The sequence below is a fragment of the Sus scrofa genome, chromosome 8, assembly GCF_054392235.1.
Source record: "Sus scrofa isolate SSC_HxYL_T2T_F1_AM1 chromosome 8, Sscrofa_HxYL_maternal_Yorkshire_Landrace_v2.0, whole genome shotgun sequence".
NCBI lineage: Eukaryota > Metazoa > Chordata > Mammalia > Artiodactyla > Suidae > Sus > Sus scrofa.
The window spans coordinates 11409236-11435532 of record NC_139390.1 but is presented as its reverse complement, the minus strand read 5'-3'; the positions used below and the strand labels follow the sequence as shown (position 1 = coordinate 11435532).

At 44.3% G+C, this 26297-nt stretch overlaps 1 long non-coding RNA gene across 1 annotated transcript in view; it reads right to left on the bottom strand.

The window, feature by feature from the left end:
- Positions 1-26297, bottom strand: part of LOC106504591 (uncharacterized) — a 77103-nt gene that overhangs the window by 6751 nt on the left and 44055 nt on the right. Inside the window, exon 3 of the long non-coding RNA XR_002346566.2 lies at positions 4662-4741. This is a non-coding gene — a long non-coding RNA (uncharacterized LOC106504591). The remainder of the gene's footprint in view (positions 1-4661; positions 4742-26297) is intronic.

Below are 26297 nucleotides of genomic sequence, written 5' to 3'. Positions count from 1 at the left end.
CTGAAGTAGTTTCTTCTCCAAGCTTTTGGCTGTTAGGCTTGTCTCTTTTCTAGTTATGGCTAATTTTAATGCAGTGACATTTTATCAATGATGCTAGTAACCTTCATATGATAGTAGTGATTATGATGATGGAGACGGCAGTTCATATTTAGTGTTTTCCACGTCCCTATGTTTATGTTTTACTTTTTTTTTTTTTTCAGAGTCGCACCCACGGCATATGGAGGTTCCCAGGCTAGGGGTCGAATCGGAGCTACAGCTGCCAGCCTACACCACAGCCACAGCAACACACCAGATCCGAGCCACGTCTGTGACGTACACCACAGCTCACAGCAACGCTGGATCCTTAACCCACTGAGCGAGGCCAGGGATCGAACCCGCAACCTCATGGTTCCTAGTTGGATTCATTTCTGCTGCACCACGACGGGAACTCCTACATGGTTTTTTCATTCCTTCCTCACTCAAAGCCTTTGAGTAATAACTATGGTTTTTATGGCTGATAGGACAGAAAGAGGAACAAAGGGGTTAAATTAATGACACATGGTCAGTAAGCTGGGGTTGGAATGTGAATCAAGATTTTACTCTATTGAGTCCAAGTTTATAAATACTGCCTTCTAGGGAAGTTAAAGCTAAAGTTAAGGGACAAAAATTGCAGCAGTTTCAAGTCATGTATTCCCTGGGGACCAACTGAAAACATCAAAAGCCATCCTCTGCCACAACCTTCCATTTATTTGAACATATGGGTTGAGCACTGGCTATGAGCCAGGGACTCTTCAAGCTTCAGAGGTCCAGCTGTGAACAAGACACTCAAGATCCCACTTCTCCGGGGGAGACAGAAAACAAGTACATGACAGTATGTACACAAACAGGGTAATTCAGGGGACAGGATGACTTAGACGGAGCTGTCCCAGAAGTCATCTCTGAAGAAGTAACTTTTGAGCTGGGAGCTTTGCAGTATGAAAATGAGCCAGACGGAGCTCCCGTTATGGCACAGTAGCTTAAGAATCCGACTGCAGGGGCTTGGGTTGTTGTGCAGGAGTAGGTTCGATCCCCAGCCAGGCAGAGGGGGTTAAAGGATCCAGTGTGGCTGCAGCTGCAACTCAGATTCAATCCCTGGCCCCTGGGAACTTCAATATACTGTGAGTGCAGCCATAAGGGGGAAAAAAAGAAAAAGAAAGAAAGGAAATGAACCAGCCATGAGAAGAGCTAGGAAAATAATTATCTAGGAACAAGGACCCATGAGGGCGAATCCCTGTACTGAAAGAGATTCAAAGGAAAGGTCAAAACAGCAGCAGGGAGGGAGATTCAAATCTAATGTAAAACAGTTAGACCACCACTGAGCCATCTCAACCCTCCCATTATACAGAAGCAAAAATGGAGACTCCAAAAATTAAAGTTAACCTGGATTGGGCCCCATGCGTAAAGACGGCCTTCCCGAATGCTGTCCAGCTAGCACTTCCTGTACAGTGATGCCATCATGTCAAGATTCCCAAGCACCATAGAAACAATCCTAAATGATCCTTTTTTTAAGAACTTTGTCATTCAAGAATCCTAAAATTCTGGTCAAAATGAGAATGGTGGCTAGGATGAATGCCAAACCCTTCCTTCAATTTTGTCAAAATCAAAATTTCAAGGGGGGAGTTCCCGTCATGGCGCAGTGGTTAACGAATCCGACTAGGAACCATGAGGTTGCGGGTTCGGTCCCTGCCCTTGCTCAGTGGGTTAACGATCCGGCGTTGCCGTGAGCTGTGGTGTAGGTTGCAGATGCGGCTCGGATCCCACGTTGCTGTGGCTCTGGCGTAGGCCAGTGGCTACAGCTCCGATTAGACCCCTAGCCTGGGAACCTCCATATGCCGCAGGAGCGGCCCAAGAAATAGCAAAAAAAGACCAAAAAAAAAAAAAATTTCAAGGGGGATCTTAGGGATAGCATCATGCTGGAAAATTGTCTGCATTACCTGACTATATAAGGCACCTTATGAATATATGTCTGTGAAATATATATATTTATAAATTGTATATAAATACATAATTTAATATATAACTACTAAGATATAAATGTAATATGCAAACATTAAACATATAAATATAACATAGGTATTTCTATAAAAGTCAGCATATACATATAATAGATGATATATAAAGATATAAATAATTGTATAATATATATTATAAAATATCTTGTCAACTGAAAACATGAATGACCTAAAAGTTGGGAATTACGTTTTATTTGGTGGCCTTACTGAGGACTGTGGTCTGGGATGGCAGCCTCTCAGGTGGATCTGAGGGATTCTTCCAAAGAGGTAAGTGAGGTGCCAGGAGATTTAGGGGGTTTTGCAACAAAGACCAGGTAGTCAGAGAACTTCAAAAAATTACTGTTAATTAAAGAAAACCAGGTATCTCAAGGTAATGAATTTAGCACTTTCTTTTTTTTTTTTTTTTTTTTTTCTTTTCTAGGGCCGCACCTATGGCACATGGAGGCTCCCAGGCTAGGGGTCGAATCGGAGCTGTAGCTGCTGGCCTACACCACAGCCACAGCAACGCAGGATCCGAGCCACATCTGCGACCTACACCACAGCTCTCAGCAACGCCAAATCCTTAACCCACTGAGCGAAGCCAGAGATCAAACCCGCAGCCTCGTGGTTCCTAGTCGGATTCATTAACCACTGAGCCACAATGGGAACTCCAAATTTAGCACTTTCTGTATGGAAAGATGCAAGACTCTGTGCTTATTGAAATTAGTCCTTTGATACACGTTTTAACTATTGTGAATGAAAAATATTTTATATTCCATATATAAGTGATGTCATCTGTTATTTGTCTTTGTCTTTCTGACTTACCTCACTTAGTATGGGAATTTCTGGTTGCCTCCATGTTGCTGCAAATGGTATTATTTTGTTCTTTTTTATGGCTGAGTAGCATTCCATTGTGTATATGTACATCTTCCTAATCAGAGTTGCGGTTGGGAGATGCACACTATTCCATTTAGAATGGATAAGCAGTGAGGTCCTACTCTACGGCACAGGGAACTATATCCAGTCTCTTGGGATAGACCACGACGGAATACATTATGGAAAAAAAAATGTGTGACTGGGTCACTATGCTGTACAGCAGAAATTGACTCAACACTGTAAATCAACTATAACCTTATACAAAATACAAAATAAATTTTTAAAAAAGAAAGAAAAATCTTGCCTGCCTTACAGTAAACAAAGGATGTTGCCACCATCAAGCCACTACAGCCCGCCCATAGTGAGTCCTGAGGGATCTCAGGATGAAGACAAATGGGCTGCTGGCTCAAGCCCTCAGCCATTCGCAGCCACTCTCAACAGTGCACCTGCTGAGGGGACTCAGGATGGGAAAGAACAGGATTCTGGCCCTAGGTAGCTCAGGTGCCTGTCAAAGGAATGATTTCAGTGGGCCCAGACTTTTGCATCTTCCCACACAAAGAAAAGTGCTAAATTCATTAACTCGAGATATCTGGTTTTCTTTAATTAAAGCTCATCTTTTGATGTTCCCACTACCTAGTTTTTGTTGCAAAAGACTCTATGTGGCCTGGCTCCTCCCTTTGGAAGAGTCCCTCAGAACTATCTAAGAAGCTGCCTTCCAGGCTTGAACTCCTCAGCAAAGCCACCAAAGAAAACATAATTCTCAAATTTTAGACTGCATTTTTTTTTCAGTTATCACCATCTAGGACTGGTGTCTTGTTTTTCTCCCTCCTGAATTCCCCTTGGGGTGCACCAAAGGAGCGACTACATGGGCTGATGGGATTATGACCAGAACTTCTTTGTTTTACTAGAACGGCAGGTGACATTCTTTGTCCACAATATACATGTAAACATAGACATATGACACCCATAACTATATATGATAAATATTTTTTCTTTTTACATATGTACACACACACACACGTCTGTGAAAGCCTGCTGGTATGCCTAAGCAAAGTCTGGATGGATCTGCTGTTGGCCCACGAACAGAAAGAACACAATCAATCCCCTGATTACTGACCACAAGCCACCTGAGAGACTGTGGCATGTGCTTGCTATTCCCGTTGGGTCAGTTTTCCATCCATACATATTCATGCCTCAGATACTCATGGAGCCATGTGCTTCACTCCCAGACTCTCTTTTCCAGATTCTCTCATCTCCCTCTGTCCTCTCTTCTCTAGGAAACTCATTCCTCAGAGCCCCAGCTTCATGGCGCCCGAATCCAGTATGGTCAAGGCAAAGATCCACCATCCAGAGAGGGTCAAGGTGATGCCTTCCCAGGGTCTTCCCGAGCCTTCCAGGAAGAACATCTTCAAGACAAGCAAACCTTCTGGGTGCTACTATGGTGCCCTCTTATTGAACACTTTGGATGCATTCTTCTGCTAAAGGACACACTCTCCTTCCCACTGAGGATAAGAATTGGAAAGAAGGAAGGAAGAGGACCAAGAGCCCCAGCCTGCCTCATAGGCAGTCTTACCCTCTAGATTGGCAAAGGGAAGGTGTTCCCCAAGGCCGTGGTGCTCCAGTTCATCAATCGCTGCAGGTTTGACTCCCTTTCAGAATTCTCCCCCTGCTGATGTGTCTAACATAAGCTCGATCCTGCTTAGGATTCCATCACCATGACTCTAACAGTGCATCACCTGGACCCTAAAAGGAGGGGAAGGTTGGGGACGTTCTTACCAGGATCCCAGAGAGTTCATCTTAAGCACTTCTCAGAAATCGGTATTCCCTTTGTGTGGGATCCGCCTCTTTCTCCAAGCCTAATTGACAGAAAAGAGATACAAGTGGCTGTCAAAAAAGCAGATTGTTGAGACTCTGTCTTTTAAACCACATCCTGCAGTTGGAAAATAAAGCTTCTTATTTTTAGAATGCCAGCAGAATTGTTCCCGGCTCTGCCCCCGCAGTTTCAATAGTGGCCTTGGGCTCTAAAACCCTACCCTTGAAAAGAAAACGTTTACATTGTAAATGCACTGGCAGTAGGAAGACTATTCTATCCTGGAATATCCAACGGGGTGAAAAGTTCAGAAAGGGCTTTTTCCTTTCTTCTGAAAGGCCTAATCCACGGGGCTTTCACAGTCACAAAATCACACTCTTAGCAGTCATTGTGCACGGGTTCTAGCTGTGAACTTGCATAAAATCTGAAATTTCACACAACCAATTCTGTTCTGGGGATTTTACCACTGATTATCAGGAAACGGAGCTTCTAGAAGGGTTTGAAGGAAATCGGACCATGCAGCCCCTTCGGCGAACAGACTTGCTAACAAAATGCCTTTAACATATCCTTTCTTCACAAACACAGGCCGCTCCATACCTCGTCAGGCTGCGTCAGGCTGGCCCTTGAGTACGGCAAAGGCGCACAGGTTCTGACATGAAGGCTTTGGGAAACCACGCCGCATTTATTTTCAAAACCTTACATCAGTCAGCCCTCTCAGGTACTCTAACATTCTCCAATTGTTCTAGAGTCAGGCTGGAAAAGGGAAGGCTCAGACTGGCTCCATGGCTGCCTCCCGGTGCTTGGAGGGAGTGGCAGGTGGCAGGATTAGGTCCATTTTGACTAGTGGGCAAAATGATAGTCAGCAGATGAAAAAAAAAAAAAAAAACATTCAGGAGGAAGCTTTCAATTTCTATTTTCCTAATCGTTCAGGCCATCCAAAGCTAGAGTGAGTGGGATTCAAATGCCGTGATGAGCCTGTTATTGAAAACGCCCAAGGAGCTTCATCACAGATGATACGGTGGGGACTCCTTCACTGACTGAAAAGCCCTGAGACTGGCTCTCTGTGGCCATGGCCCAGCCTCATGGAGTGGCCCTGGCAGGGCTCACAGGAGCAGACTGGGAAATGCGGTTACCTGAATCGGTCAGGACAGGAGCATTCACCTTTCTGGGGCCTCTGACTCTTTAGGAAGGTCTCCCTAGGTGCCAGGAGGACTCTCTTAATGCATTTAACCTGCACAACAACCCTAAAAGAGTAGGGACTCATCATTCCTGCTTTATAGATGATGGAGCTGGGGCACAGGGGTTAAGTAATTGGCCCAAGGTCACAGAGCAAGGGACAGAGGAAGGAACCCTGGCTGGCACTCTTGAGAGTTAAGTCTTCAGCCTCTCAACAGTTCTGCCTCAGAATCACCTCTGCAGGCTCGCTGAGACCCTGTTGGGTGACCACCACTCTCTGCAGTCCTGGCTTCCTTTCCTAGGGCTTGTTTTCTATGACGGATCAGCACTCTTCTGATGTCAATCTTATAATCACAAAATCCCTCCCCTCCCTACTCAGACTACAAAAACGCCCAGGGTTATCCTTTGGGGTTGATACTATGCCCTTCCTCATTTTATTTTTCTAATACATCTTCCCTCATCTACACCCAGCATCTACTACCAATGTACTCAAAGCTGAAGGAGTGAAAAGTTTAGAGTCAGTGAACAAGTTCATTGTCACAGAAGAATTGCATGGGTATTACCAAATCAGAAAGAATGAGGACAAGGCAAAAAAAAAATATATATATATATAAAATCTATATATACATATATACACACACATACATATGCATTCATATGTATATATATTGTTTCTGTGTCTCAATTTTTTGTTTTATAGGTAATTCTTGGTTGAATAGTGAAAACAAAGGGAATAACATTATAAAAGCTAACACTTGAGTTCCCACTGTGGTGCAGTGGGTTAAGAATCCAACTGCAGTGGCTCAAGTCACAACTGAGCCGTGGGCTCCATCCCCAGCCTGGCACGTAGGATCCATCATTGCCACAGCTGCTGTGTAGCTCACAGCTGCAGCTCAGATTCAATTCCTGGCCCAGGAACTTCCATATGCCTCGGATACAGCCATAAAAAATTAAAAAAATAAAAAAGATAACACTTGTATAGTGTTATATACTGGGCACTATCCTGAGTGTTATACACCAGACACTATCCTAAGTTGTTCTTGCATTTACTGATATAATCCTCACAAAAGCCCTATGAGGTTAGGCAGTATTATCCACAGTTTATAAAGATGAGAAAACCTAGGCACAAAGAACTGAAATCCCTTTCAGTTTCAGTACCTGAACCAGTAACCCAACTAGCATTGGCAGTGAGAGAAAAGGGTGGCGTAAAATGAAAATCATTTTGGGCAAGGTGCAGAAAACAAGATTAATTTAAGATTAAGCAACAGCATTGGAAATGGGTGATAATGCAAAGAACACAACCGAAGGCAGCTTCCAGGCTTCTGGATCACACATGTTCTTGTCATAAACCATGAAGAGTCCAGCTCTGTCTTTGTTCAGGCTGTTCCCTTTGTTGGGAATGCACGTCCATGCTCTTCCATGACTTCTCAATCTACTAAATCTAATCTTCTTAACCTCTGTCTCCACCCTGCCATCTGCATTCCCACGGGCACTTGTTAGTTGCATACACTTTTTTTTTTTGCCCTCACCTCTCTTGCTCCACACTTTGAACTTCTTAGAGACCAACAGACAATGTGGTTAAAAAGGAGTCCCCCCCAGCTTTAGTCAGTTTTGTGACTCTTGCTATATAGTCATGTCTGTGTTACTTTTCATTTAATTTTTTAGTGGTTAATTTTAGGAGAATTTTAGATCTACAGAAAATTTGCCAAGATAGTACAGAGGGTTCACATATGTCCTACACCCAGTCTTCCCTATTGTTAGTATCTTATGTACATGCAATATGATTGTCATAATTACTGAACCAATATTGAAATATTATTATCGACTCAACTCCATCAATTTATTCAGATTTCTTTAATTTTGTAAGAAAGTTCATTTTTCTGTTCCAGGACCCCATCCAGCATATCACATTACTCTTTGCCATCCTGTCTCCTTGGGTTCCCGATGGCTGTGTGTATTTGAGATGCTCCTTGTTTTTGATGAATGACCTTGACAACGGCGATGAGTACAGTGGCTCCTCAGTATTTACAGGGGACTAATTCCACAACCCCTGGAAGCAACCCAAATCTGCGGATGTTCAAGTCCCTCATCTAAAATGGAATAGCTCCCATCAGCTCTCTGTATCCATGGGTTCCACATCCAGAGTCAACCAGCCAAGAATCAATCTATAGCCAGTTGATTACAAGGATGCAGAACCTGGCAATACCTCAGGTGGAACCAACGATGCGGGTAAAGTATTTGTAGGATGCCCCTGGATTGGGGTTTGTCTAATGTTTTTCTGATGATTTGAAGGGGACTGTGGCTTTGGAGGAGGAAGATCAAAGGCGCGTCTCATTCATTACGTTATATCAAGGGCACGTGCTATGAACGTGACGTTGTTGACTTTGATCACGGGGCTGGCGCAGTGCGTAACAGGATCCTCCACTGCAAAGTTACTCTTTATTTCTTCCTTTCCATCCCAGGCCCCTTGGAAGGAAGTCACCATGTACACTTAAAAATGAAGGGGAAGATATGTTCCACCTGTTTAAGGACTATCTATATAAATTATTTGGAATTCTTTGGCAGAATTCTCTTCTCCTCATTTATTTATATCAGTGTGAGTAGTACATGGATCCTACTCTGTTCTTTGAATTATAACCCAAAACCATTTTATCGGTTTTGCTGCTCACACTGTTCCCGCTTTGGACATTAGGGGTTCTTTCAGTGGACTACTGCATTCCTTTGATATATCCTATCTTTAAAGATTTTCTTATTTTTCTGAGCACTTTTTACTTTCAGACATTCCAGGCAAATGTTGTGTATTTCTGCCCCAGTCCTAGAATCAGTCATTCTCCAGTGAGCCTTGGGTCCTTTCTTGGAGAATGATATTTGAAAATATGATCTGGGTTCTAGATATGCTTGTTCTTATTGGAATATTGTTGCTTCTAGGCTCTCTCAGCTGACAGAGCAAGGAAATATATGTGTGTATACAAGCCTGAGATATACAGTATCTGAAAATATTTTTATATATAGCCATCTGTATTGACAGTAAGCTAAACATGAGGTCATACTCATGTCTCCAGTTCTAATTTAGGATTAAATTAGGTAGGAGCCATTCTAATCTTTTCCCAAGGCTTCTCTGTATCCTGCCACTTCAACAGTGAGAACCCCAGCTCCCATCATCCACCATCCATTTACCTCGTTATTCAATTCCAAGATACGTTATCAGTATCAGAATTGTTCGCCTTTGTCCTTGTGGGAGAGAAACACTATCAACTAGAGCACAGCACTTACACCTGGTTTCTTATGCCTTTAGTCTTACAGACTTGGCTTTTTTCCCGTTACTAAGATCAGCACCCCCCCCCCACTCCCCCAGCACATGCTTCAGTGAGACTGTTTCACACATAGTCAGTACGGGTGGATTGTTTTGTTCCAATTCACATTCCATTCGAGTTGGCCCCAACCTCCTAAATGACTATTTTATTTTTTTTTTTTTTTTTTTTATATCTTTTTTTTTTTTTTTTTTTTTTTTTTTTTTTTTTTTTGTCTTTTGTCTTTTTTTGTCTTTTGTTGTTGTTGTTGTTGTTGTTGCTATTTCTTGGGCCGCTCCCGCGGCATATGGAGGTTCCCAGGCTAGGGGTTGAATCGGAGCTGTAGCCACCGGCCTACACCAGAGCCACAGCAACGCAGGATCCGAGCCGCGTCTGCAACCTACACCACAGCTCACGGCAACGCCGGATCGTTAACCCACTGAGCAAGGGCAGGGATCGAACCCGCGACCTCATGGTTCCTAGTCGGATTCGTTAACCACTGCGCCACGACGGGAACTCCCCCTAAATGACTATTTTAAAGTGCTTTATGTTAATGTTCACTCTTCAGCGTTGAAGATGCTAATGTTCATTCTTTTTGTTTTGGCTTTTTTGCCTTTTCTAGGGCTGCTCCCGCGGCATGTGGAGGTTCCCAGGATAGGGGTCAAATCGGAGCTGCAGCTGCCGGCCTACACCACAGCCACAGCAATGCCCGATCCTCAACCCACTGAGCAAGGCCAGGGATCGAACCCGCAACCTCATGGTTCCTAGTCGGATACGTTAACCACTGTGCCACGACGGGAACTCCAATGTTCATTCTTTAATATTTTATGGGTTTTGGCAAATGCACTATGTCGTGCACCCACACTGTTAGAGTAATTTCACTGCCCTAAAAAAATAAGCGCCTCACCTATGCAACCCTCCCATCTCCTTAATCTTTTAGAAGCCACTGGATATTTGGTGTGTTCATTGGTTTTGTTTTGTTCACATACTCTATTACTTTATCTTTTCCAGAGTATAATATAAAATGAATCAGAGTACGTAGACTTCTCGAGCTGGTCTCTTTCCTATAGGAATGTGTACTTAAGTTTCATCCGTGGGGAGTTCCCTTGTGGAGCAACAGGTTAAGAATCTGCCATTGTTACTGTGGCGGCATGAATTGCTGCTGTGGCTTGGCTTTGATCCCTGGCTCTGGAACTCTGTATGCTGTGGGTGTGGTCAAAGTAAATAAATAAATAAATAATTCATCTATGTGAGTTCCCTGATAGCCCAGCGTGTTAGGGATCCAGTGTTGTCACTACTATGGCTTGAGCCACTGCTGTGGTGCAGGTTCAACCCCTGGCCCAGGAACTTCTGCATGCTGTAGGCATGGCTACAAACTTAATTAATTCATTAAAAATTCATCCACATATTCCCGTGGTTTGACAGTACATTTGAATGATAGTCCCTTCTATGGATGTACCAAGATAATCCATGCACCTATCTTAAGGAATATCAGTTTGCTTTTGGTTTTTGGCAGTTATGAATAATGCTGCTATAAACATTTATATACAAGTTTTTGTGTAGATATCAGTTTTCAAGACAATTGGGTAAACACCTTAGAACATGACTGCTGATCATACGGCAAAACAATTTGTCCGTGTAAGAAATTTCCACGGTCTTCCAAAGTGGCTGCACCATTTTGCATTCCAACTATCAATAAGAGTTTCTGCTGCTCAGACGCTAACCAGCCGTTGGCATCGTCTGTCTTTCGGATTTTAGCCCTTCCCTTTGGTGTGCAGCCATATCTCATTGTAGTTTCAACTGCATTTCTCTTAAATGAAAAACTGGGTTAGTTTTCTATCGCTGCTGTAACAAGTTACCACAAACTCAGTGAATTTACATATCCACATATTTGTTACATTTTTGCAGTGTTAATTAGAAGTTCACTCCAGGTCTCACTGGGCTAAAATCAAGGGGTCAGCCGCTCGAGGGAAGAATCTGTTCCCTAAACTTCTAGCTTGTAGAGGATGCTTCTATTCCTTGGCTCACAGCCAACTCTTTCTTACAAGGATGAAGGATGGGAGTGATGATATCTAACTTCTTCACATGTTTGAGCTGAAACTTGGAGGCCCTACTTCATGTCTTTTATTTGCAAAATGTGTTTCTTTGTTTTAACGCAGTCTATTAAACATTTTTTGCGATCCACCGAACTCTCCCTGGGCCTACATTTTGCTATGGCTCTTGCTGTGTGAAGGTTCTAAGCAGCAGACTTTGACGAGCTCTGCCAAGGAACAACCACAGAGCACGCGGGCTCCACCTACATCGCGTACTTCTTGTTTCCTAGCCTGGAGCTTTTCTGACACGGCCCTTGACTCCTCTGGGGAACCCATGCAACTGTGAGCTGTCATGTGTACCCTAGAAGTACAAGAGAGCATGTTTGATGATGGGGAAAGAGAGCTGATGGATAAATGTTTTCCCCATTACATCCCAGGAAGACAAGAATTTCCAAAAGCTCTCAGAAGATCCTGGTGGGACAGGACACCAGTCGCCTGCAACAGAAATTCTGGAGTTCCTATCGTGGCTCAGCGATAACAAGCTCGACTAGCATCCATGAGGATGAGGGTTCCATCGCTGGCCTTGCCCAGTGGGTTAAGGATCCAGCATTGCTGTGAGCTGTGGTGTAGGTCACAGACGTGGCTCAGATCCCGTAGTCTGGCAGCTGCAGCTCTGATTGACCCCTAGCCTGGAAACTTCCATATGCCACAGGTGTGGCCCTAAAAAAGCAAAAATGGAGGGAAACAGCCATTTGCCATTAAACAGATAACTGTCCTTTCATAACTCGCCAAGCCGTCTCCGCCTGTCTCACACATACTCCTCCTAGCCTGCTCTCCCCATCCTTCTTCGGCATTTCAATAACACGTTGTCAGTTTTATAAAATTCCCTGCTCTCACTCATCTCCATCTCCACTTTGAGAAATTAATAAGAAAAAAGAAGTAAAGGATAGGAGAAAACAACGCCATCGCATACTGTTGCTTGTGCTCTTGTGGTTAAAAAAAAAAAAAAAAAAAAAAAAAAGGCGATTATCAAAAGTAAAGAAAGCACCACTCATAGTGATTTGTGGACTGGCTGTTGGTCTGCAAACTGCTCTTGCTGTCTATACTTAACAGATTGCTCCAGACGGCACATCAACTACAGTCCCTCCATGCAGTATTTTGTCTAAGTCACTTTTTTAATTAAAAAAATTTTTTTTTCGTTTACAACTGACTTGTGCTTTTTTTTTTTTTTTTTTTACTATTTTTGACTCGATGAAGAAAGCAAAGCCTTGATTTATATTCATGAGTTAGCTCCTCATCTTGTGGACTGGCTCTCTGAGTAACAGTGAATTAGAGAGGCGTAAAAGTACCAGCTGAACATTTCTTAGTGCATATGATGTCCTAAGCAATGTTCTAGCTGCTTTACTCATATTAACTCATTTAATTCTCAAAAAAACTTCTGTATGAGGTAGGGAATATTATTTTCATTTTACGGGTAAAGAAACCAAGGCACGGTGGCCTGTGATAATACGCTCAACGTTACTCAGCTGATACGTGGTAGTAAACTCCAAGGTGGCCTCCAGGGTGGCCGCAATGAGCCTGGCCCCTTGGCACCCACACTTCGTGTAGCCAGCGCCCGTACTGTATCAGCATTAGCATGTACGAGCAAAGACTAGAGCAGAAGTGACAGTGTGTGACTTGCACAGTGTTACAGACGGAATGTGTGTGTGAAATATGCTGAAATCCCATCCTCCACTATGATTGATGGCATTGGGAGGCGGGGCCTTTGCAGGTGGAACCCTCATGCATGGGACGCGTGCTCTCATAGAAGACAGTCCAGAGGGCTTCTTGCCCTCTTTCCACAATGTGAAGATGCGATTAGAAAATGGGCCTATGCAACTCAGCAGTGACCAGCCATGCTGGCACCTTGATCTTGGATTTCCACCTTCCAGAACTAGGAGATCCAAGTTTCTGTTGTTTAAAAGTCACTCCGTTTGTGCTATTGTGTTAGAGCAGCCCAAGCTGACCAAAATACAAGGCTAGGTCATAAAAGATACGGTTGCTTCTGCCTTACTCTCTTAGACCAATTGCTCTGGGAGAGCCAGCTTCCAGGTCATGAGGCCCCTCAAGCAGCTGCATGGAGAAGCCCACACAACAAGGAACTGATGCCTCCCACCAACAGCCAGCACCGACCTTCCAGCCATGCGAGTGAGCGATTGTACCAGAGGACCCTTCAACCCCCGTCGAGCCTTCAGAGGACTGCGGCCCTGGCATCTCCACCATGACCTCATGAGACACTCCCCTCCCCAAGTGAGAACCGCTTAGCTTAGCTGCCCTCCAAATCCTGGCCCATGCACATGATCTAAGATCATACGTTTTCATGGGTGCTTGAAGTCTCTGAGTTTTGGACGAGTCTGCTCTAGAGCCACAGATAACTACAGTGATAGAACAGCCTGGCTCCAAAGCCTGTTTTCTTCATTGTTCTGCAAAAGAATTGAAGACGAACGAGGAAACAACTTCCTCCTCCTGTCACCATAATGTTATTTAAAGCCAAGTTTCTGTGCCACCTGCCATTACCTCCGCTAACACTGTGGTACAGTTCCCAACTTGAGAAATACAGGGGTAGACAAGAGAACATGGGGTTCGAGAAAGATATATCGGGATGAAAATCCTGGCTTAGTCCAGGTTTTACTTTGAGCATGTCCCCAAAAAGGCCATCATCACTGGAGAGACAAATACTAACTTTTTCTTTTTCTTTTTTTTGGAGGGGGTGTGGTTAGGGCCACACCCACAATCGTGGCATGTGGAGGTTCCCAGGCTAGGGGTTGAATCAGAGCTGTAGCTGCTGGCCTACACCACAGCCACAGCAATGCCAGATCCAAGCCTCATCTGCAACCTACATCACAGCTCACAGCCAACGCCAGATCCTTGACCCACTGAGCGAGGCCAGGGATCAAACCCGAAACTTCATGGTTCCTAGTCAGATTTGTTAACCACTGCACCACGACAGGAACTCCCCAATAAAACTTTATTTATAAAACTGGGCAGAGGCCGGATTTGGCCTGAGGACCATAATTTTCTGCTCCTGTTCAGGATTATCTTGGGCGCCAGTTACCACGTGTTATTTCTCCTCCTCTGTATCTGGATGTACTCTTCCCTCTCTCCGTGTTACTCCTTCCTTTCTCCTGAACTGCTTCTCTCCCGCCAATCACATGCTTTCCTCCACTCAAGCATGACCTCCCTGGGGGACGATGCTATTCATGACTTTAGACCCTTACAGATCCTCCTGCCATGTGCTTCCCCAGTGCCTGTCCTCTATCTGACCCTCATCTCCCTGCACTGTAATTCCGTGTCTCTGACTCCCTTCCCTGACAAACTGGGAGCTCTGTGACGGTGGGGATTGGGTTGGCCTCAGGCCCCATTTGATTCCTGGCCCAATTCCTGACACGTAGTGGGTGCTGTATAAGCTGGGGGGAAGGAATTATTGATCTTACAGAGAGCATCTAAGACACTCTTGGACCACGTCACACTTGTCTGCCTCGTTCACAACTTTGCTGAAAGTGACCTTGTTCCCAAGAAATGGCTCCTAAGCCTGTATATGTTGTTAAACTCACAGGCAGTCTTGCCTCTATGTCATAGCGCAAGACGCTCCAAAGGAGGAAGTGCCTGTGAAATTTGTGTTTCAGGCACTTTCATTCTCTTGCCACCCTTTCCCCACAACGGTGACCTTTACATTCAGCCTGAGTAGAAGTGGGGTTGTCAGAACATCAGGTTACATTATGCGATGCAGCTCTTTGTGCCTCTTAAAGACAGAAGTTCCAACATGGGCTGCACGGCGGGGAAGCTGCCCCGATGATGTTCTCGAAACCACGGCTGCCAGGATGGAATCCGGAAGCGGGTCAGCAGTCAAGAAGCCACATGCTTCTTGGAAATCCGTTTCCCTGAACACGGGTCCTCATTTCTGCTTCCCGAAAATAAGTAACCCCTGGCTCTTGCGTGGCCTTGCTTCTTCAGGGGGACAGGAGCGGGGCTCGGGCTTGCGGGAGCAGGGTGGAATGGTGCTGCAGGGCTTATTTTTCTCTTCTTGTTCTGAGGGGCTGTGTACTGGGATCTTCAGAGAATTGTGGAGTCCTCGGTTGTCCCACCTAAACGGAGGCTCAGAGGCTCTGAAGCTGGCAGGCAGCTGCTCCTCCTGGACACAGTCCATCCCTCCACCTTTTTGGTAACTGTTCGATTATCTGCCCCCACCTCCGTGGATAAGCAGCTCAAAGGCTGGGCTAAGCCGCTCCTGGAGACCCTTCCAGCTCCGGGTCCTGCAGCCCACTTCTTCAGGGTAGTTTCAGAGGCAGAGCTGCGAGGACCAGCAGTGGAGAGGGAGGCAGGAAGGGGAGGGGATTGAGCCCTAAAGGATGAGTCAAGGGCTTCTCCACGGGCTGTTGTGTGGCCATCAAACAAAGACCTCGTGCTCTGCTCTCAGCCCCAAAGAATTTGCCCAGCCCCAAAGAATTTTTTCTCAAGTCTGAGAAAAAAAGATGAGAAGCTAGCACTCCAGACACACAGAGTTCGTAAGTGCATAGAACAAGCACAGCGCCTGGCTCGCTCCTTGGGAGACTTCAGTGCAGCACTAATCAAATCAATTTTCCTGGACTTTTACCCCAACAGAGTCCAACTGAAATAATAATGGCCCCTGTGCAATATCAGTTTTTAAAGCCCACTTGCCTGCAGACAGGCCAAGTCACCTAATGATAATGAAATACATTACTAGGCACTGACTATTTTATTATTATTATTATTATTATTTTCTTTTAGGGCTGCACCCAGGGCATATGGAGGTTCCCAGGCTAGGGGTTGAATCAGAGCTATAGCTTCCGGCTCATGCCACAGCCACAGCAACGCAGAATCTGAGTCACATCTGCAACCTACACCACAGCTCATGGCAATGCCAGATCCTTAACCCACTGAGCAGGGCCAGGGATCAAACCTGCAACCTCATGGTTTCTAGTCGAATTTGTTTCCGCTGCGCCAGGAGCTCCCAACTCTTCTGATTTTTGCAATCTTCTAAAGAGTATCATTTTCTGGAGTTCCTGTTGTGGCTCAGCAGGTTAAGAACCTAACTAGTATCCATGAGGATGTGTGTTCAATCCCTGGCCTCACTCAGTGGGTTAAGGATCTAGCGTTGCAGAAGCTGCCACATAGGTCACAGATGCAGATCCTAAGTGGCCGTGACTGTGGTGTAGGCCGGCAGCTGCAGCTGATTCGACCCCTAGCCTGGGAACCTCTCTATGGTTCGGGTGGGGCCCTAAAAAGACCAAAAAGAAGGAAAGAAAGACAATTATTTTCCGTCGGGATGAGCTCTACCTGAGTGTTAAACTCATCTCCGCCACTCTGGTCAAATGTGCTTTAGTTTCCTTCCCCGTAAAATGGAACCAAAAATACTATTCGCTTCATAGGGTTACCAGAGAATGAAATGAGTTAATAAATGTAATAGTACCTGGCACATAAGTGTTCAGTAAATACGGGTCATTATCTTTAGCTTACATTAAGTGATTTTTAAGATCTTCATTCGAGAAATATCCTGTGTAGTGGCATCTAATTTTTTTTTTTTCTCCTGCCAGACACTTATTTCTTCTCCTTCTGCAACAGCCTCCCATTTTTCTCTACAAATAATTCCTTTTCCACTGCAGCGTCTGCCTGTCAAGGACATTTGCGTCCCCTAGCTATAGAGTATATATGTGGCCCAAAGCAGGTCAATCCTAATTTCTCCTGCATCCTATACTCTTCAAAGCCTGGCTCATCTGCTTTCCCTCTGATTCTACAGCTCTTCTGTGTTCTTCCAATAATATCTTTTTTTGCACAAAGCAGGGGCAGGGAGGAGGGAATTTGGGAGGTAATTTAGCAGACAGTTAACAAGTTAATCAGTTTCTGTTGTTGCAACCAAAGATCTTTAACACATATACCGTTGGAAATGGGCATTTTAACTTATTCTTTCTAAATAACAAAACTGGCTCACACACACACTGACTCTGTGTCTAGACCTTTATTACGTGGTTACACTGAACACGTCTTTGCAACAGTAGGTGTCATTAGCCCCATTTCACACATTTAGAAAGTGAAAACCTAGATTTTCATGCCAGCTCACCCAGTCGGTGGCTGTGCATCCTCAAGCAAGGCTTTGAACTTCTCTGAGTCTCCGCATCCTGATGTGCGAAGTGGGGTTGGTTGCACTGCCCACCCCTTGGGTAGTTTTGAGAGTCAAACAAGATAATGGAGATAGAAAGCATTTTATGGGAGTTTGGGGTTAGGAGATGCAAACTATTATATTTATAATGGATAAGCAATGAGGTCCTACTGTACAGCACAAGAAACTATACCCACTCTCTTGAGACATATCATGATGGAAGATAATATAAGAAATGCAGTGTGTGTGTGTGTGTGTGTGTGTGTGTGTGTGTGTGTGTGGTATATGTGTGTCTGTGTGTGTGTGTGTATGACTGGGTCACTTTGCTGTACAGCAGAAATTGACACAAGCATTGTCAACAAACAATACACTATATATAAAAAAAAAATTTTTTACGCACTTTGTAAACTGGGAGTTCCCGTCGTGGCGCAGTGAAAACGAATCCGACTAGGAACCATGAGGTTTCAGATCCCTGGCCTCACTCAGTGGGTTAAGGATCCGGCGTTGCCGTGAACTGTGGTGTAGGTCGCAGACGCAGCTCAGATCCTGCGTTGCTGTGGCTGTGGCATAAGCTGGAAGCTACAGCTCTGATTCAACCCCTAGCCTGGGAACCTTCATATGCCATGGGTGAGGCCCTAAAAAAAAAAACAAAAAAAGCACTTTGTAAACTGGTTAAGTGTCATATAAATACAAAATTGCATTATGATTCTCCTTGGCCAAAGGATGTATTTTTAACTCCTCTTCCTGGTGCCTAATTTAAGCCGTTTGTTCTTTCTGCATAAAAATAATGATTTTTAAAAGGCAGATTTTCACATGCCAGTCCCAACTAATACACAGTCCAGGATAATGGCTTTCTCCTCCTTGGAAGCAATGCTGCACTTTGTGGATTTCCTCGCGGCTTCATTCCCTTGCCAGATCGATCATGGCCGAAGCTTGTATCCTCCGCTCTTCTGATCAAACTTAGAGCTCTTTTCTCTCCTTTCACTCTTATTTCCCTCCTGTCTTTCCCAATCTCGCAGCTCCCCAAGGACCAATAAATGCCAGCAGTGACTACACACAGGCTTATGAGGGTATTTTAGGAAATTAGAGATTAGATCCAACTTTCTCTATTAGACTGAGATTCAGATGAAGATTTTCCAGTCTACTGAGGATTATATAGAGAGTAAGTGCGACTAGTGAAAATTAGGAATATAATTTCTAAATGCCAGTATTTTTAATAGGCAAATAATGCAGGAGATCAGGCTGCAGTGTATTAGCAAAGAATAAAGAAAAATGAGAGGAAGATAAACATTATTCCACTCGCGGAAGACAAGACGAATAGTCCTATTGACCCACACTGCCATCTTGTGGTCGGTTTTCAAATAGGGCTGAGTTTCCCGGTGGTGACTGCATTCGCTGGTCTACCCTAATCACTTAAAGTGTGCATTAGAGCCTGCAAATGATTTCCCGATAACCCAGGAGAGCACAGATGATCACTCCTGGTGGGACTCATTAGGCATGGTTGACCAGTTATCCCGCTCAGCTCTCGGTAATAGTGGCTGTCTGTGGTTCTTCTCTGGGTCTGTATCCCTCTAGCCTTCTCACCAAATCCGTTTTATCTGTTAACTCCTAAGGCCGGACTTGGCTTTCTCACTGTATGAGGTTACCTAACCCAGAGAACCAGTGGTCAGCCATGGACTATGGTCCTTCTTTCCAAAAAATGACGGTCCTCTGGGGTCACACACACTGTCTCATACAAATACTCACTCACACACACACACACACACCCACGGTCACACATTTCTGCCAACAGTTTCAGGGGTTCACAAAGCTCTTGACTATGTTTAGATCGTCTTCTCTACAATATTTCCCTCGGTGACAGTATGGAATCCCACACTTTGAATTATCACATCCACGAAGATGCATCTGATTCCCATGTCCTTTATGATATGCAGTTAGTCCTTCATTTCTTTGTTCTTTTTTCTTTTTTTTTTTCCCCTCCGCTTTTTAGGGCCCCACTCATGGCATCTGGAAGTTCCCAGGTTAGCGGTGGAATTGGGGCTGCAGCTGCTGGCCTACACCACAGCCACGGCCACTCGGGATCCAAGCCACATCTTCAACCTACACACCACAGTTCATGGGAATCCTTAACCCACTGAGCAAGGCCAGGGATCCAACCCACATCCTTATGGATACTAGTCATATTTGTTACCACTGAGCCACAGTGGGAACTCCAGCCCTTCATTTCTAAGCGTCCACACTATTCCCACCCCCCGCTTTCCTATAGTTGCCTTGAAACAAGCCCAAGCCGACCCCCTCTCATACAATGCCTCTGGGCACATTCAAATTGGGCCCACCTCTCGAAGCCCAGTTCTTATCTCTGGAAAGCCAACTCCTACTAAGAGGGACTTAAACTTCCCTCTTTGTGATCTCTTACACCAATTTTTTATTTTTTTATTTTTATTTTTTTTAGGGCTGCACCCACGGCATATGGAGGTTCCCAGGCTAGGGGTCAAATCGGAGCTTCAGCTGCCGGCCTACACCACAGTCACAGCAATGCGGGATCCAAGCCGCGTCTGCGACTTACACCACAATTCACGGCAACACTGGATTCTTAACCCGCTGAACTAGGCCAGGGATCAAACCCACATCCTCATGGATACCCGTCGGGCTCATTTCTGCTGCGCCACAACAGGAACTCCTCTTACACCAGTTTTTTCTTCTTTACCAAAAATATGGTAGGCTTCCCACAGTTTATAACTAACTGAGTAGACGGTAAGTTATTGAGGAAAGAAAGGAGTTCCGTTTATCTTTGCAGCTTCTGCACACAGGGACCTGAAAGCTTCTGTACGTGGGTCCTTAGGAGGAGTCACTGAGGTCATGCATGTAATGCATTTGGTACATTTCCTGGTCAGAATACGTTTCTCGAATAAAAGGATCCTCAGATGAGAAAAAGAAGCTGAGGTCACTTTCTCGAAAGAAAGCATCTTCCTATAATTTTGGAAACAAGTAGTGGGTCTTTTCTTTTAATAAAAGTGATGAAGAAGGTCCCTAAAAGTTAGGAACTGAGCTAGGTACCAGAGATAGAAAGATTAATCAACACACTGCTCTAATAGCTCCGATCTTTGAAACTTCTCAATCAATACTGAGATGCCTCCCCTAGGAGGCATTATTGCATTAATCATATTTATGAAAGTAATTTTTTAAGTTTTTTTTTTTTTCTCTCTGTAGGGCTGCATGTGCAGCATATGGAAATTCCCAGGCTAGGAGTCGAATCAGAGCTATAGCTGCCGGCCTACACCACAACCAGAGCAACTTGGGATCTGAGCGGTGTCTGTGATCTACACCCCAGTTCACCAGATACTTACCCCACTGAGCGAGGCCAGGGATCGAACCTGCATCCTTGTGATCCTAGTCAGGTTCATTACCGCTGAGCCACAACAGGAAAGCCAAAGCACTATTTGATTTAAGACTCTGTACCTGACAATTGGCGAGGGTCATCAGCTGTGGCTGGTTTCAGTGCCACGGCAATAATGGTTTTAACAGCACCAGCACGTTGTCCATGGTACAGGAGAAAGAGCACTCGAGCTGGAGGTAAAGAATCTAACTCAAAAGAATATCTTTTTTCCTCCAAACCACATTCCCTAGAGAAGAAGAATAAACCCAGACCTCTGCCATTTATTGAGGTGCCACACCTGTTGCTATAAATTCTTGATATCCTCTGGTATAATTTTTTGTGCAAAAAAAAATTATTTAGAAGTTCATATTGCTAATTAAAAATCCGTTTACCTTACAGCTCAAAAAATTGTATCTTCCTGAGTTCTGCCATATTACTTGCCACATCATTTCCCAGGATTTTGATCCACTCCATGGGCTGAATGGTGAAGCTTCCTGTTTCCCCAAATTCTTGCCACATTTGTCAGTCTTGACCTCTGACAATCTGATTTTTATCCACCTGATAGATGCAATGCGGTATCTCACTGCTGTTTAAATTGGGCATCTGTATGGATTTCAAGTGAGGTTGAACTCTTTTGCATATTTGTAAGCCACTTGAATTTCCCATTCTCACTCCCCTACTCTTGACCACTGTGTTGATATTTGTGCCTTTTTCTTACTGATTTGCAGGAGCGCTTTGCATATGCTAGGTACTAATTCCATTCAAAAAGTCTCTCTTTTTTTTTTTATTACCTTACAGTTAATGTCTCACTTTTAAGTCTCAAAGAATCTTAAAGTTCCCTCTCATGTGTGGTGTGAGGTGGAGATCCTACTTAACTTTTCTCTATGATATTAATCCAGTTCGCACTATCAACTTTTTTGGTTACACCCATGGCACATGGAAGTCCCTGGGTCAGGGATAGAACCAGTGCAAAGCAGCAAGCTGAGACACAACAGTGGCAACATCAGATCCTTAAACCACTGCGCCACCAGGGAACTCCTCAATTTTTTACAAACCTATCCTTCGAGTTTGCTGGTGGCTTGGCAGGTTAAGGATCCAGCATTGTCACTGCAACAGTTCAGGGTGCTGCTGTGGCTCAGGTTTCATCCCTTGCCCAGGAACTTCCACATGCTGTGGGCATGGCCAAAAAAAAAAAAAAAAAAAAAAGAACCTATTCTTTCTCAATTGCTTTGTCTTGCCATCTCTTTCATAATTTCCTAGGTATATATGTATCTTCTAAATGTTCCATTTCACTTGCATCGTTGGAACTGATTATTCTAGTAGCAGTACTGTTTTGTTACCATGTTTTGGCAATATGTCTTCATATCCGCTAAGCAATTCCCCCTTATTTGCTATTCTTTTAGAAAACTGGTGTGGCTATTCATAGGCTTTTAATAGTAGCTGAAAATTTGAGAGTCTGTCAAATTTATCAGAAAATAATGCTGGAACTTTTAAATTGCATTTAACTTATACATTAATTTTAGGAGTTTTGACTGCCATACAATTTTAAGGCATCCCACTCCTGAACATAATGGTATAATCGTGTTTTCAGATATTAGTTTAGGTTTTTTAAAAAGCTCTACATTACCTTCTGTAGGGCTGTTGTGCATTCTTTGTTCAGTAAACCCTTAGAGATGCTACAGATGTATTGCTATTGGGAGTGTTGTGTTATTTGCACAATATTTTCTAGTTTTTAATCCCTGATAGAGAGGAACATGAAAACTTGGATAGTCTTTGCTAACCTTACTGATGTCTCTCTCATTAGTTCTACCAGTTGGTGACTCTGAGTTACATGGGTTGTCATATCATCTGTACAGGAGGAGAGGCAAAGTCCAGTCTCTAGTTGCCTCCTAGTGAGAAGGAGAAGAGGGGACCACACCTCAGGACACTGAGCCCCCGTTATTACACGTTGTTCTCATTCTCTCCCATTTGGCTCCCACTGGCCTTCCCAGGGTTGCCTCGACCGGGGACCACACTTGGGTGAATTAAGCCACAGAATTGTGTTGACTTGCAGTTCTGGAGGCTGGAAGTCCACAATCAAGGTATTGGCAGGTTGATTCTGTCTGAGACCTAAGAGAAACACTTGTTCCATGCCTCTCCCCTAGCTTCTGGCAGCCTGCTGTCAATCTCTGACATTCCTTGGCTTGGAGAAGCCTCACCCCCTTCTCGGCCTTCGCCTGCACAGGTGTTCTCCCCTCTTTAGAAGGACACCAGTCATATTGAATGAGGGGCCCACTCTGCTCCATCCTTTATCACCTCGTCTTAATTAATTGCATCTATACCGACCGTATTTCCAAATAAGGTCCCATCCTGAGGTACTGAGGATTAGGACTTCAGCATGTGAATTTGAAGGGACACACTTCAACCTTCAAGAACTTTCCTTGAGAGGGTCCCACTGGATGCCGGGGGTTAAGAATACAACTGCAATGGCTCAAGACACTGCACCCTGCAGAGGTAGAGGTTCCATTCCCAGCCCAGTGCAGTGGGTTTAAAAGGATCCAGCATTGCTGCAGTTGTGGTGTAGGCCGCAGCTGAGGCTCAGATTCAGTCTCTGGGCCGGGAACTGCCATATGCAGTGGGCTGTGGCCATTTAAAAAACAAAAACAAAAAACTTCCTAGACTCTTGCCCTGAGTGTTACAATTTTATAATCTAATCATCTCCTCCTAGACATGCAGGGGGAATGAAGAGGAGGCTTGCCCTCACCTGCCGTTTGCTTCCTGCCCCAAATGCTCGTCAGTGATGGTCTCTGCGGTCTCCAGCCAGGGCTGAGCTGAGCTACTGTTTTCCCGGTGCCCACCGGCAGAAAACAGAGAAGAGAGAAACCAACACAAAAGAGCATCCTCCATCTCCAGGGCCTCATCTCTCCAGCAGTTTCCCTCTATGGTGTGGTCCAGCCACTGTGTTCTCTCTGCAAGTGGATCGTAGTTTTTATTCCCATTCTGAGTCACCCCTTTTTTTTATTGCTTCGTCCATTTCGAAGGATGCTTTTCATGGAGACACAGTCTATGTTAATTTGCCATCTACTCAGAATCATCCTTGGCCCGGAGTCGTTCTCTAGGTACCTTAATACACAGCCCAGCCCATCTGTTAGTTCACCAGCTATGTCTGATTTAGGAAATTTAAAAAACAAAAAACAAAACAAAACAAAAAAACCAACAAAAAAGGAGCTTTTGCAATTCTTACAATGGAGGCACACGGATAGGTAATTAAGGCTAAAAGCAAAGTTTTAAAATATACCTTAAAGATTTTTGCTCAAAAAAGACTAAGCTGCTATAGAAAATTTAGGACAGTGATAAATGATGGTTTTCCAGGCCTGGCTATTGTTGCAAACAAAAGCATACTTGTTAAAAGGCCAGACATACATTCGTTTTTCTTTTTCGCAGTTACTCAGTTGATACTTTGTTGTGGTTCCTGCTTGGGTTCTAAGGAGCAGCCGGCACAGCAGCTGCGGAGGAAGGGGCCCTGGGGTGGGAGGCAAGGCGCTCAGAACCTTGACTTTTTCACTAACTGTGTCACCTTGAGCGCATCTTGAAACTTCAGGCTTCCTTTCTGTCCAGCACAGGGTCGAACTGCCCAAGTTCTCACCAAACCTGACGTGACACAGTGTTCGCTTGTTATGGGGTGAAGATGAGTGTGCCTTGTGTTTTTCTTTGGTTTCTCTGAGATCAGAAAGGGGCTACATCACCAAGAAATGATGCTCTGATTTTCTCCCACACTTACGAAGCTCACAGAGAGATGAGATTACCCATGTGAAATGATCTGAAATCAAGCTGACTTTATAATCTGATGGTAACATGAGATTGACGAGCAGACATTCTCACCCTGACGTCTGTATTTCTACTTGGAGAAAGAATGGACACACTCGGAAAACATCCAAAAGGATGCGAGAGGCAGCAAGTGCTCTTTTGATGCAAGGCACTGACTTCAAACATGAAAGGGGTACAGACTCACAGCCGTAGAGAACAAACTAGCGGTTCAGGGAGAAAAATGGGGGAGGGGATTAGGAGGTCCAAGCTCTTAGGTACAAAATAAGCTATAAGGATATATTGCACAAAACAGGGACTATAGCCAATATTTTATAAAAACCATAAACGTAATATAACCTTCAGAAAGGGTGAATCACTATATTGCAATAGTATATTATAATTATATAATATTGTACACAATATATTATGCACAATAATATGTACAATATTATATTATAATTACATAATTATATAATATTGTACATCAACTATAATTCAAAAAAGAATGAAGGGGGTATGAAGGGCTTTCCCAAAAATGTTTCTCTCTTTGGCCTGAGAGTTCTGAGAAGCACCATTTTCTCTTCTCACAGAAAAAAAAAAAAAGCCTCAGAAAAGGGACATCAAGGATGCTTGTCCCCCTGAGAGATATAAACCAGCCCCCTCCAAGAGGAAAGGATGCATATTATGCTATTAAAAGTCCATTCCTTTTAGGAATCATGCTTGCTTAGTCGTTGTGGTTGTTGTCCTTGTGGTTGTTGTTATTGTTAATGGACTTTCTTTCTCTCTTTTTTTTCTGGTCTTATTAGGCCCCATAACTGCAGCTTACAGAGGTTCCCAGGAGCTACAGCTGCCAGTCTACACCACAGCCATAGCAACGTGGAATCTGAGCCATGTCTGAGACCTACACCACAGCTCACAACAACAGCAGATCCTTAACTTGTTGAGCGAGGCCAGGGATCGAACCCACGTCCTGATGGATACTACTAGTTGGGGTCCTTAGCTGTGAGCCATGAAAGGGACTCCATGGACTTTATTTCTTTGAGAAGTTTTAGGTTTAGAGGCAAATTGAACAAAAAAAAGAGAGTTGCCATATACTCGCAGTCCCCACACAGCCTCCCAAACTCTCCGTATCCCTCACCGAGCGGCACATCTATAACAATCCATGAACCTTCATGGACACGGCATTATCACCCCAAGTCTATAGTTCACATCAGGGTTCACTCTTGGTGTTACACATTCTGTGGGTTTGGACACACGAATAATGACATGCATCCATCACTGTAGTATCATACACAATAGTTTCACTGCCCTCTCCTCATTCATCCTTCCCGCCCCTCTAATCTTTTTTTTTTTTTTTTTTTTTTTTTTTTTGTCTTTGTCTTTTTAGCGCCTCACCTGAGGCATATGGAGGTTCCCAAGCTAGGGCTCGAATCAGAGCTATAGCCGCCGGCCTACACCACAGCCACAGCAACTTGGGATCTGAGCGGTGTCTGTGACCTACACCACAGCTCACAGCAAGGCTGGATCCTTAACTCACTGAGCCAGGGATCAAACCTGCATCCTCAAAGATCCTAGTTGGTTTGAGGAACTACTGAGCCACCGACAGGAACTCTCCTCCCTCTCCTCTAATGCTTGCATTTTCAAAACCTCAATAAATGGTTTCACTTTCCAATAATTTTAAATTTTCCGAGAAGTTGCAAAGATATTACACAGAGTTCCTAAACACCCTTCAGTCAGTTTCACCCACTGGTAACATCTTACATTTTCATACTATATTTGTCAAA